Source organism: Thermobia domestica, chromosome 15 (genome assembly GCF_964235325.1).
Source record: "Thermobia domestica chromosome 15, izTheDome1.hap1.1, whole genome shotgun sequence".
In the NCBI taxonomy this organism is placed as follows: Eukaryota; Metazoa; Arthropoda; class Insecta; order Zygentoma; family Lepismatidae; genus Thermobia; species Thermobia domestica.
The window spans coordinates 179,588,266-179,603,034 of NC_137468.1; positions in this window are offsets into that span (position 1 = coordinate 179,588,266).

The following is a 14,769-nucleotide window of genomic DNA, read 5'->3' on the forward strand; positions in this document are numbered from 1 at the left end:
CAATTGGCCATGTCCGTATTTGGGCCACTGATCATTGTTTCATTTTTTATCCTTTGATTTTCCATTGACTTTAATGTTCATGTTCCCTGACTTTTAACATATTCTATTCATTTTACTACATTTGTTTTTGGAATATAGAAACTACACAGTCCCTGCTATATTTAAGCTGACTTTCAGTCATGTGCCTTTTATGATGTATGAAATAAGTGAAGGAATTAAATGTTTTAATTGATTTTCCATGGACAATAACGTTAACTAATTTGTGCCGAGGTGGGTCGTAATCGACCCATGAACTATTTACGATATTTCATGTCTCAGGGTTTGCAACACTGAATAACACAGGAATGTTGCTAAAATTAGACCGAAGTTGGGTATATTGCTGATTCAGAGGAAGCCTGTGTCTACATCATGTCATTTTACAGTGCATGTGAAAATGTTTCAAAGTAAGTTTTATTCTTATCCTAAATGATGTGTTACATTCAATGGATCGTTCATAATCACAAAACATAAGACGTTAATGCTGACATAAAGGCAATTACTATATCCTTATAAATTTATCGAAATTGAAAATTATTTTTGTAGTGTGTCGCTTACGACCCGTTGGTCATGACCTGCATTGAATCCGAATTAAGAATATTGAATTTCATACATTGTATCTTTTCCTGTTCTGTCCACAAATTGTGATATAAATTACGTTCAGTAGGGGCGTAAGCAAGGAAGGAAGGTTTTGGGGTCCGATCTGTGACAAAATTGCCGATTTTTTGAACATTTCGTCCAATTTAAATGTAAAGTTTTGTATATTTTATTTTTGTCTGAGCTTAGCCATTTCCCCCATTCAAATAATGTTTATTACTATTTTAAAAGACACCCTTAAACTTTGTGGATATCTTCAATGTGAAATTCCTGGAATAAGGTTCAATTTCTTTTTTGGATATTTTTATGGGTTTTAAATTATTGGATGATCTTACATATTGTGAGGTGAATGGAATTAGGACTATTAGAGCCAATCGTACGGGGCACTGTCAAATTCTCACAGAAAAACAAATGAAGCTTAAAAGAAGTGAATTTGAATCCATGGTTGGCAAATGTGCTAGGCTTATTGCAGTTACTTGAAAAGATGATGGTGTAATAAGTACTATGTCAAATGATACTAGCGTGAAACCTTTACACAAACCTTTACTGACGTGGGACCTTTACTACAAGATAAAAAAAGAATTACAGTGAAACAATCTCATGCCTTTTATGCGTATGTAAATATATAAAGGGATATAGACTTGATAGACCAGGACATATCAGACCTTCCTATAGCAATTACAGGTTAAAAACTGTACATGCCTATTCTGTTCTGCTATTCTATGTTACAATGAATAACGCGAGAGTACTCAGCCGAACTCCGGAAAAAATTGGATACTCTGGGTTTCAGCCTTGCGTGCACTAAGTCTATTCTGCAGAAATATAGAACAGCGCCAAAATCTGTAGATCCATCAAGAGGTGTTGATAAAGATGGAAACTCAATTCAACTTCACCACATGGGACATCTGATCATTACACAACAATAGCTCCGTTGTTTGAACATTTGTAGCAACAAGACAGTGAAAGCATGCAAAAGATGTAAAGTTTCATTGCATGATGGGTACTTCGAGACTTATTACAAATAGTAAAAGAAACGAGAAGAGTAATGGGTTAAAATGAAAGCATTTATGTTATTTTCTATAATAGCATTTATATTACAAAGTTAAAGAATATTGTTCTTTTAGTTTAGTAGATTATGGGTACCTTATAATATCCATATTTTAGTATCGAATATAAAAATGCTTATGATTAATGTCAACCTTATAAATACTAACAGAATAACCTCATATTCACATGTACTAACTTATTTGGAAATGTATATTATTTTGTGCATCCAGTTCCCAGCGGGCCTTTAACTAAAATTCGATTTCCGGACCTCTCAAATTTTATAAATCGGAGAAATAATAAATTTCGTGTTCATTATTGTTAAATGAAAAGATTTATACCACATTTTTAAAACTTTCGTGATAAAAATGTTTTGGGTATAAATGGCTTAGTCTTTGTGCTTTTGGACTATGTTCCATCCATTTTAGGGCAATTTGTTTTGGAATATAGAACCTACATAATATCTTTACTATTTAAGCTGAATTTTAGCCCTATCCTTCTTTTTCTTATTTTTTTGAGATAAGTGGAGAAATTAGTTGTTCTTCATTGATTTTCCATTGACAATAACGTTAATGTTTCGTACCTTTAGATTACGTTTAATCCACTTTAGCGCAATTTGATTTTAGAATATAGAATATATATAGTTTCTTCTATGTTTGAACTGAATTTTAGCCATATCTCACAAAGTCTGTTTACATCTTTGCAACCAAATAAGCCATTTTAAGAATTTGCCTTCGGCTTTCTGACGAAACCCCGATGCTTGCTCCTAGTGACCCACTACATTTGACACAAATTAGGTAAGGAACTTGATAGGACGATCTTTTATCCATATTTCGAAGCACACAGTTCGTAACCAACTATAAAATGTGCAACTAAAGTCTTACAAAAGAATCGTTCAATGATATTAACATCAATACAATTCACTGCAAGGATAAGAACCGTTCTACAGCGTTCCACGCTTGGTAGCATGATAAATATAATATTTTGTTTTCCGATGTGACATCCATAGTTCAGCACGTGGATATATAAAAACAACGAATTGGAAATGGAAACAAGATTACCTAAGCACTAAGATGCAGAAAAAGATTTTGTCAGCATTTGTGGAATCATGTTTTGTGCGGGAACCATGTATAACTGTCCGACACCACTGACATCTGCACGAGGAATATTAAGTGTTCAAAAAACGTGGAAGGTGTAATGAATCCCTTCCAACAACTTTCGCGACAGTTTGTTCTATTGTTTACTCATCAGGCTGTTCTTGTTTGGTAAAGCAGCTTGATATTGTACCTCATCTGGAACTTCGCCTAGCTACGGGTGCTTGTCGTATTACTTCCCTAAGAAGCTTGGAAGTTGTAGAAAAGAACCATCATTAGTGTATTGTCACAAGAGTCTTAAGCTTAAGTATGCAGTCAATGTGCGTAGTATTTCCGATCACCCTTACAGCTTTCGTTCCCATAATTGCCAGATTTACGACCAACATGCAACAAATTTTCTGGCCAGACGGCCATGGTATGCTTGTACTTATGAGAGTCAGAAAGAAGTCTAACTTTTTATTGCGGCCATCTCTTGTTTGCTGCATATTTGTGCGCTTCCACTACTATCACTAAACAAAGGTTTGAGTTTCGGTTCTCGTCACACCTCAAGCAACACACAACTACCAAAGAGCTTCAGCAAGAGTCTGAAGAGTTACTTAAACAGTACCACGATCGTGTGATGTACACGGGAAGCTCAGAAAGAGACAATTCTATATCATGTCTTCATCTTGTATCGTGATAGATCAGAAATTAGTTTGCATGGTCTGTGCTCAGTAGGTAACGTTTCAGACAATTTTTAACTTAGCGTTAAAATTAATTTACCTTTCTGTTACAATTATTGCCCACAGTTCGAGTAAGTCAACACGATCCAGCACCTCAATTTTTACTCATAATTCCAAGAGAAATTAGGCTCATCAAATGCATATCACAATTCACTTTTATTCTTAAAACTTCATGAAAAATCTTTCTTCTCTTGCATAGCAACGCGAAACAAGTAACTACCGGTATATCTTGTTACAGCAACTCTCATTACACGATTATTTTATCTATAGTATATCAACTTATATTCCATATTTTTCTTCTTCTTCTTTACAACAAATTGTACACTTTTAAGCACCGTTGTCCAAAATAGCTACAATTAGAAATATAAGTAATTCACAAATGTCAGATATACAATATCGTTGTAAGTATTTACTGCTGAAGTAACAACAAGGAAGCGTGTTCTTGAACATGTGCTTGCACCGTCGTACTCTTATGTGCACTAATTTGCAAAATGTGATTAAAAGCCTTCAAAATGTCTTTAGCGAACACGTCCTACTGAATGACATTTTTCTGAGATACACCACAATACAGTAACTGGGTATCTTTTTGTTATTCTCTACTGGGTATTTGGACATGTTGCAATTCGGAAAAACGAGCGTGCTAACACGGCAGCAAAAAAAAAAAAAAAAAACAATAAAAACGCCACTTTGGCAGTTGTAGTATATAATTCTTTCTCGTTCACAAATCCCTGTAATAATTTCTGTCAAGATACCTTCTCATTAGCAAACAGTTAGCAACCAGGCAAATGACAGTAAGCTTCACCCAGCGGTACCTCTTTTGAGAAATTTGACAGACGTAGTCGCGTACTAGTCGCCATAATTAAGATATTCAAACTCGCTTGCTTATAGGACACCCTAATTTTTAACACATTATTATTTAGTGCTTGGGATTAACCATTCACATTTTGAATACTATATCATTCCACTGAGTGTTCTACATATCTTCGTAGAATACCCAGAGTAGTCAGACGTCAGAGAAGGTTTAGGCATGCTTGAAACAATTTTGGGGATAATATAGTCTTTAGTCACTACATTCTGAGTTTTATTCGGGAAATTAAAATGGCTATCTCAATCTGAGCTTTTCTTATTACATTTTTGGAGTCATATGTTATCGAAGTTCATATTTTAATTACTCTTCTTGTTATATATTTTATATTTTATTCTCTTAAAGTTTGTGTGAGCTCTGTTTTTAGTTTAATAGCTTTTTGTACTCCAACGACTTATTTTGTGGAACTTTGATTTTAAATACTTTTAAAAGTAGGTGTATTATGAAAATTTTATGTACAATACGTGTAGAGCATTGGACTTACCGTGACGGGGAAAGATAGCCTCGTTGCCGACGCCCCATTAAACCACAATCATCATTCATTTCGCGACACATATAGTGACAGTAGCTTGATTGTAGACGATAATACACGCCAGCAGCGAGGATCACTCTTGGTAGAGCAGATATATATAAATAGTGCATCCCTATTATGTGAAAAAGCAAGATGAGATGTGATGATGAGGTGGATAATAAAGATAGAATAATACAAATTTGAGGAAACGAGGAAACTTCGACTAATTCTACGAAAATGTTGCTTGTTTACCACAAAGTTCACTTATTAGGAGATTAGGTCGAACTAGGGACCACACGCGACTGAGATAGCTCTTTACCACTGAGCCCTTGCGTACCCGTGGAGGAGATATGAACTGCACTTAACATGCATAAAAGATGTTCAAAAATGTTTAGTCGTTCATAGCTTCTACAAGAAATGGTAGACCTCATTCACACTATACTAATTATTTTTAGGAAACAACTAATGTAGTGTTACGCTGTGTTCATGGAACTTATCAAAGTAAGTAATCATGGTCAGTCGTACGAGTAATGTGACCCCAAACTTGTAGAAATTACCCCACGTTTTAATTTATTGGGTTTGCGTTTCTGAATTAGTGAGACACGACCTGAATGTTAGCTCATTCAAAGGCTAATTCGAAACTGACAGCACTGAATTTCCTCTGGTATATTAAGCATGTTTACTAAATAATGAAAATTATTAATACCTGGAAATCTTACTGATTTCTCTTCCCAGGTTAAATAGGAACAGTTTATTCCGAAAAAGGAGCTCTATATGAATATTGCAATAACACAGATACAGTTTCTTTACAAAAGATAATTAACAGAATTCTCATACACATACAAATATATGAATATGTTAGGACTTACCGACTACCATTTAACAATAAAACTTCAGCAAAGTAAGTTCCATTTTACACCATAATAGATTTATTTTACAAAGTTCACAGTTCGTTTCACTAATATATATTAATAACATTCTTGAGATAATTATTTATATTTTCATTTGTCTATATCCTTATTAACAATATATTCGACTATATTGGTAAAATTTGGATATATTTGTGATCGTGGCGGTGATAAATAAATCGTTAGTCTCGATGTTAATCGGAATTAAACCATAATCATTACTTTATTTATTCATTAAATACATTTGCGAAAAAAATTAGAAATGTTCAAAAATGCATCAAAACATTGTCATCATTTCCAACAATTGTTTTTTGGATCAGTGGACACAAAATTTTGAACAATCCCTAACCAAGTTTTCGTATTTTCTACGGAATAAGCATATCATGATGAGTTATGTGACTCTTTGAGTTTGAATACACTACATGTAGTTCTCCACATATAAAGCCTACAAGAATATGATTTATTGAAATATATATGATTTTTTGATCCAAAAACAATTCACTTTACACTCAAACTTTAAGATACAGTAAACCTTAAGTCAAAATATTGCACTGTCATCCGGTTAGCGCATTAGTAGAGACTTCCAGAGCTATAATATGGACGAGCGTGAAATTTAAGCTGAAACAGTTTATTCTATCAAAACAAGCAGAAAAGTAACCTAATACAAAAGGATTAGATGTGACATGGCATATTTCTTAACCCATTAACGCCGAAATTATTTTTTGTTTTTATTTTCGGTGAAATATGTAATTTTGAGTTATTTAGGTGTAGAGACCATTCACGAGAAATTTTGAGTTCGTGACTTAAGCGGTTTTGTTGGGGTGCCCCGTGATCATATGAACACGCTAGGCGTTTAAGTACTTTCGTATATCATGATCAAGTGAATGCCCTGTTAAATTATTAACATATATGGAAAAGAAAAGAGACATTTATTGTCTTAGAAATTGTTACACTTTAGAAGACAAAAATAAACACAGTATTTGGACTATGGAATTGTCAGGTTATGGAGCCCAATATCTATGGGACTTCATGGAAATTGAAAAAAAAAAAGTTGGTAGGCGCACAAACCCATGCTACATTTGAAACATTTCGTAGGTACTGTGTTTGAAATCAGTGTAGTTGCACAACGTTACGCTTAGACCGAACCACTAAGTGGTTTCTCTCATAAAGATAAACGTCATCCCTTACATGGTGTTCTTGACTGTTGGACTCAGAAATGGCTGGAAGCCCTGCACCTAATAAAATGGCTTTATAATTTTGCAAATAAGTTTGTACAATATGTCTTGCAAATTCTAGTGTGAGATGCCTATTCTGGTTTTTCTCAACATTAGCCATGCGATTCGTGCGATACATGAATCATCCAAGAGAGAGGCGCCCACCACCTCTTTTTGGACTTTATTCTAATTCTATAATATGAGATATCCTGGTCCATTTGATCAGTAAGTTTCATGTGCTTGCTAATATTCTCCGAATTCATACGAACGAGTAATTTCTGTTTTCATTTTTGGAAATTTTTTCGACATTAAAAACAGGCTGAACCCCTTTACACGTAACGCAGTTGTAACGACAGAGTTGTCACATCATCTTCACCAAGTCGAGTATTATTTGTAAAAACAACTTCAACATGACTGGTAAGTTGGCACCCTGTAAGGTTGTCCATTTCCATCCCCTTTTCCCGTATCTTCATCCGAAATGACGTTAGGTCTCGGATGTTCAGCATGTCTTGCATGTCATGTACGTTATCCGATTCTAAAATATCGTGAATTTGTTGAAGTGAAAGACCTCTGTATATAAAGGGAAAAAAACATACAATTACCAGTAACAGGAGTTGCAAAAGTCATTTCAAATAATAATAATAATAATAATAATAATAATAATAATAATAATAATAATAATAATAATAATAATAATAATAATAATAATAATAATAAGTAAAAGAATAGAGTAAGTCAACTGAAAGCATGTACCAACTGTTCTAAATTGATATATTTGCAAAATTTTACTGTATTATTGACACCTATACGTACGTATGTAAGAGAGAAGAAGCTACTTAAACGCCTTGCGTGTTCATATGATCACACTGATGGAAAACGTCAATAACCATGATCCAAATATTTTCAGATGAGTGAAATGTAATCTGTAACAACTTTTGACATCTCTGAAACATGAGCCAGCAGAAAATAATTTGAAAGGATAAGATATAAGATTGTTTTTTTAATACTTAGTGCGAGGACGATGCCATTTTTCTTGTGTTTCTGGCGCGTTGCGGATATCTGTACCTCTAGGTTACATTCACGCCGCAATGTGGAATTTGTTTTGTCCGAATATCGTTAACATAACCTTCTCCTAGTAGTCAACACACAAAGCGTAAAGAAACCATCGAAAGTATGTTATACAAAGTATATTTTCATAAATACTAACTGCTGTGATCATATGATCACGCACGGCGCTAATGGGTTAATTGTAATTATACAATATTCCTAGCATTTAACGAATCATATGTTTAAAGATGGGATGTATACCAATCAATGTTTGTGGGAAGTTTTGGTGAGACGCAATTCTTAAAAACAAATATCTGCCATTTGTTGAATACTTAATGTCGCTGACAAAATTATTCTACTCAAATATTGTAATTAAACAGGGTACATCAATTACAATCTGCAAAAGTGATAACTAAGAACCAAAAAGAGGGAGAAAACTGAAACTTTGTATGAAGCAACTTTAAGGATGGGAACATGTTTGTACGTATTAAACAGAATCACCTAACAATGTTGTCAACTAATACAAAGTTGAATTTTTGCAAGTTGCACTACGTCAGGTTAATATATATTTCGAATCAATATGCCAAAACAAACTAAAATACCACATTTATTATTCACTATCGTGAACCGATGATATACAGTTTGGGGGCCTCTATTACACATACAGCACAACGAAGATAGACAGGATAATGTACATCAAAAGACGTTTTGGGTAGGACACCATGCTCGTGGTATGACTTATTTCGTATAAACGATAACGAAGTTACAAGGGCTTCAAAATTTTATTTTTTACGAAAGATTTTATTTGAAAATATGTTTAGATAGGTATCATATTTAGTTATTTGTACGGTTTAGAATCGACAAGAAAAAACTCTTCCCGGTTCGATATATCTAATCGTTCCGGAGATATGAAAAGCAGTGAAGAAATTTGCAGTACTTCTTAAATCATGTAATTGCAGAAACTTGCTGTAATTTTAGCTACTAAAACCTATTGCTGTAATGCTACAAAAGAGAAGGAAGACAATATAATTTTTAATATTTTCCACAAATTCTAAATTTTCAGCAGTATTGTCAACTTTATCTATGTTCACAATATTTTCGAGATGGTTTGAGATATCGAAGTACTGTTAACGGGAAAGTTGCTTTTTTTCCCAATTCCAAACCTTAAAGAAACTAGACATGATACTTATCTAAAAATATTTTCCCAATAAACCCTTTCGAAAAAAATCAATTCCTTGTAACATCGATCCTGTTCATTCGAAACAAGTCATACCATAACCACACTATCGTATCCTAAGATACTTTCGATATACATTATACTGTTGATTTCCATTGTGATGTATGTGTGATAAAGTTGTGGTTTTATAACGTCCTTAGTTTGCAGCAATGAATAACAAATGCAGTATTTTAAGTTTTCGTTTGGCATACTGATTTTAAATATGTAATATTTGAGAAGAATAACTTTATATTAAGTTGGCAATACTATTCGTTGGGTATTTCTGTTTAGTACATGTAAAGATGTGCCCTCCATATAGTTGCTTCGTGCAAAGTTTCCCTTTTCTATCTTTTCTTTTTTGTCTTTACTTTCTTTCTTTCTTTCTTTTTTTTTGTTTCTCCCTTATTGCGATTGAATGATATAAATGTACTGTATGTGTACTGTATACTGTTAAATAGAATATTTTATCTATTCCTCTTCGATTTCTCCTAGCGTTGATGCACCTAACACGGTTTGTTTTAAAAAAGAAAAACTCCTGTTGCTGGTAGGTCTTTCCAGACGACATTTTGAATCCTTTCTTGGTTTAAAATGAAAGGTTCTTCTTCTTCCTCGAATAAGTTCTGTAATAAGAATCCTTTTTCCTCAAAGCAGATGTAAGAATCATCATAATGGATATAACGACGCAAAAGGCAATGAACCAATGAAGAAACAAGATGGCACTGAATGGATGTTCAACAACAAATTAATTAGTATACATGGAAATTTACTCCAAACAAGTAGCAATCTCAAATTACAAACAAGCAAATTAGTGTAGGTGGAGGTTTAACAATGCCTGTTTGATGTTTTATTTCTTTTTACTCTCTCTCTTTTTTGTTTTAATCTCCCACAATTTTACTCTCTATTACATCAATTTACGTTGCTTTCACAACAGGAATCAGTCATTTGCTTTTCATTAAATTCTTTTTTTTTTCCTTCACGGCTTTAATGATCAACTGAAGTGAATATTTTCGCCCTCTTTAATAGAAATTTAAACAAAATTAACTATTGTTTTTGTTTCATAATCAATTTTGTTTATGTTTGTTGTTTGTTCAGATACCAACGGAATGTGAAAGATAAGTTAATTACAAATTAGAAACAATATCACATTAATTTCAATAATTAAAAGGCGAACTTATTTCTCATAAAGTACCAACGTAGCTGTTTTTGAATTGAAATTTCTCAAACAATATTTAGCAGAGAAAGGAAATGTGTTTCTTGTCACTTTGTGAAGTACTAAGTGGCGTATTTAAGATTTTGTTTCGGGAGGCTACGTATAACACGTGAATAAGCATTTACAGTTTTTCTTTTCATCCTTTAAAACTCAAACACACAAGGGCCTCATTGAGGTAGCAGCCCATCTGAATTTGAGAAATCTATTTTAATCGATTCTATATTAGGAAAAAAGTCTAGGATAAAACGTAAAATTCTATGTTGGTGTAAAACCTCCCCCTCCCCAGGCAAATCTGAAATAACAGTCCAGGAAATACACGTAGAATATTTGTAATCTTATTTCCACTCAACTCATTTCATGTTTTTTTTTTAAAAAAATGAGTTTTATCTGTGTATAATTTAGCTGAAAGAAAATGTTGAGTTTTAATGGCAAGAATTGCACACTGGTGAATCTTTTATGATATAATACACACAAAAATTTGGCAGTGAACTTTATTGTATTCACAGAAGAAAAAGGAGGCATGCTCTTGGCCTACTTAATTTCCCGGGCTACTTATTCCCCACTCTTGATTTTCTTTAATTCAAACATGTACCTTTATTTGTAACAACGATCTAAATATTCCTTTGCTGTAATAAATGAAATCCCGTTTTTTTGATATCTGTGCAAGTTGGTGTGAAAGACCTATTTCGCTTATCTGCTCCTCTTAGTTTTGGTGTTATTGAACGGCCGACTTGAATCACAACTAACAACGGAAGAAAGTATGATAGGAGAAACGAAAGAAACAACTAAGAAAAAGAAACAAAAGAGTAGAATGGGCAAGAGAAAGAAAAAAGAACGCAGTTCTTACATGGAATGAAATTTGACGAATACAGTGCTATTTCTGCAGAAAAAGCATATGAAAATGGAACGCCAATGCAGTTCATAGAAATGGTTGCACGTGGAATGCGAAAAACTTACAAAATTATTTCAGGAAAGGATTGAGCTCGATATTTCCCCTAAATACACCACTCGAAATACTACTGGTTCCAGAAGGATGGTTTTGTGGGAGATCAACAGAACAAAGAGGCTAGAGGGGCGGAAAGTTAATATATGCAGGGTTCAAAGGGGTCGCAAGGGCGACTAGAAATACGAATTTGGTCTCTAGATAATTTAAGTGCTATATATGTTAGCCTATATAATAAATTGGGTTTTCTTATTCTGGTGGCTAGTATTGACAACTGAGGCTTATGTCAAAATATTGTTTCAAGCATCACAAATATTGTTATATATTTACATTCACATGTTCCTTGACAATCATTGTTAATCCACTGCTGGATAAAGATCATCCACTTCTTTATTCACAACTATCATCATCAATCATTTTTTACATTTTTGCATTTTTTCATTACGTCACACCATTTATACGAAAACATTTTCTAGTTTCTTTTTGTTTGCCGGTATCCAGTTCAAGAACTGCTTTTCTCCATTGATCATAATTTATTCTTGGAATGTGTCCGGATCATTGCCAAATTAATTTCTTTATTTTCGTTATAGTATTCGTTAATTTTATCACTGTCTTCTAAGTTCTTTTTCTATCTTTATGAATAATTCTTAGAATATATCTTTTCATTCATCACTTTGTACTCTGCAGATGGTGAATGTATAATTATATTAGTGTCACCATCAGCTAGTCCATGCGTCAAAACGGGCAGTGTACATTGATTGAGAATTTTACCCTTTAAATTCACTGGTTTTTGAGTTTCAATATCAAGCTGCTCTTTCCAATTGCTCTCCAGCCTAGTTCTGATAATTTCTTTTTTATTATTACAACATGTGAATATCTCTTTTTTCAGGTACACTTAGTTTTTCATTTCTAAATACTTTATTTGTTTTGTTGAATATTAATTTCGTCTTTTAATATATCCATTTTCTACTCGACGTCCTTGCTTTATTATTTAGAAAGAGATGTCATCAGAGAAACGAAGGTGGGTAAGATCTTTTCCTTTATATTTATCCCTCCGGTCCCCCATCTCAAAAGTCGAATTACATAGTACTTACATTAGTTTTTAAAAATACCTTGTAAAATATAATATCATCCGAACATACCTCGGTCTATAACTTTATTGTCATTCTACAGCCAAACAGTTGATATTTGCTGTACCTTGTGATCTACAACTCTTGCACATATAAACATCTTTGACACCACTTCATTTGACATTGTGATTAACTACCGAGGTCTTCACAGAATCGAAAGTTTTTCCACAGTCAATGAACGAAGCACATAAGGGTAGTTCATACTTATTTGGTCATTTCCTCAACTTTTAAATATAATCTACTGTGCTGTCACTCCTAGGTAGATCCTGTTTCTGGGTTGCCCGAGTTTTAAATTTATCTAATAGGTGTAACTCGTGTTTTAAAGTTTTTTTTTTTAATTTCAGGGAAACATTTATAGTTCTGTAAGTTCGTAAGTTTAAATTCTCCTTTTTTATGCATCATTTGTCCATAGTAATCATAACTATATATAACTCTACATGAACTAACATTAAATAAACGAATACTTCCGGTTGACGTGGAAAGTTGAAATTTAGCATGATTGTAGTTTTCCGGGACTAATCCACAAGGAAAGTGCTTAAAGTGAATTATTTTTAATGTTTAGGAAGTCTAAAGGGGAGATGAAGAAATTCCTATGTTATTTAAATGAGCTTTCTTGGACCTATAATCTTATGTTTTAGGTACTTGGAATTGGAATAAAAACTTTAAATTAGGAACGATTGGTTCCTTTTCGTTAGCGTTACCTAAGTAAATCACCAAAATTAAAAATTTCCAACTGTGGAGACTTTTGTGGGGAATTGAAAAATCTTTCCCTCGGTATTTATTATGGGACATCTTCTACATTCCAAAGTGTTTTGGCACTTCCGGCAGGATTAGAATGATTACATTTGACATGATTGTATCTTTAAGGGACTAACCAACAGGAAAATTGCCAAAAGTTAATATTTTTTTAGCTTTTAACGGGTTTAAAGTGGAATTAAGAAATTCCCATGTTATTTAAATTGACTTTTTCTTGGAGCACAAATGCTTATCTTTTAGATAGTTGAAATACGAAAAGAAACTTGAAATTTTGTAGAATTGTGAGTTTAAGGTATGCAACAGCCGGGGATTCTGGGGGCAGAGCACAGAGTTAGCCAAAGGCTAGTCATTTTCTATAAACCTATGTATGGTTTTCTCCGATTCTTCTTCAGTTTTCTTTACAGTGTCTAATAACTTCATCTTCTGGAAGTTTTCTGGTTTCATTCTGCTTATATTCAATTCAACTTCCTCTTGCAGCATTAGGTTATCTTTGTTTCTTTATCTTAACTTTCTTTTACATTTGATTCATCGCCTAATGCAAGTGCCTATCTGGTTGAAATGATGGGAATAGACTTTGGGGGAGATGGTTGAAATTCAGCTTCAATTTAAAACAGATTATGTAGATTCTGTGTTTTGAAAGCAAATTGTAATACAATAGACGTAACGTAGTCAACAAAATCGCGAAACGTGAACATTAAGGTCAATGGGGAATCAATTAAAAAGGTAAGTTGCCCACAAATCTCATAAACTATAATAAGAAGATGACTAATTTAAAGCTTATTGCAAAAGCATAGAGGAGAATTTGAAAACGATGTATAGCATGTAAGGTGAATACGGGTAAAACATTGCCAAATTCAAGTTATTTGAGTAATATCTACAATAATGAGTAAGTATACGAATTACCTATGTCGACCCACTTGGAGGTAACGTGCTTGAAATATCTTACACGCTTACACCTGGATTTTGAACCTCCAGATTCAATTTAGCACGCAACATGGCATTTGAACTGATCCCGTGACACAGTATGGTCCTTATGGCAAACCGGATAGGTCCTTTGTTGTTGAACATTTAAATCTTCTTCTGTATTTCCTTATGGATTTTAGTGATACTATCAGATTCTGTTCTTAGCGTTTCGATTTACTTCACTACATTGCTTCTCTTTTTTATCATCTTAAGGCCAATGCTGTGTTGATTTTTTTTCGTACGAAATTGCTGTTATACTTTCTTATTCTGTACTTAATATTATTTCCATACTGCTTTACATAGTTTCACATCTTCCAATATAGATGCCACTCTGTCACTATTATTCTTTTCCTTATCACATGTCTCGTTTGTTTGTGTTTATCTTGGTAGCTGTATCTATCAGAAGAGTTGTGATCATCTACTTCTGAAATGTCCATTCCCTCTTCAAATGCAGCAAAATATTTTTCCAGTCCTAGTTGAAATACATTACGCTGCTCTTAGACAATTTTCTTC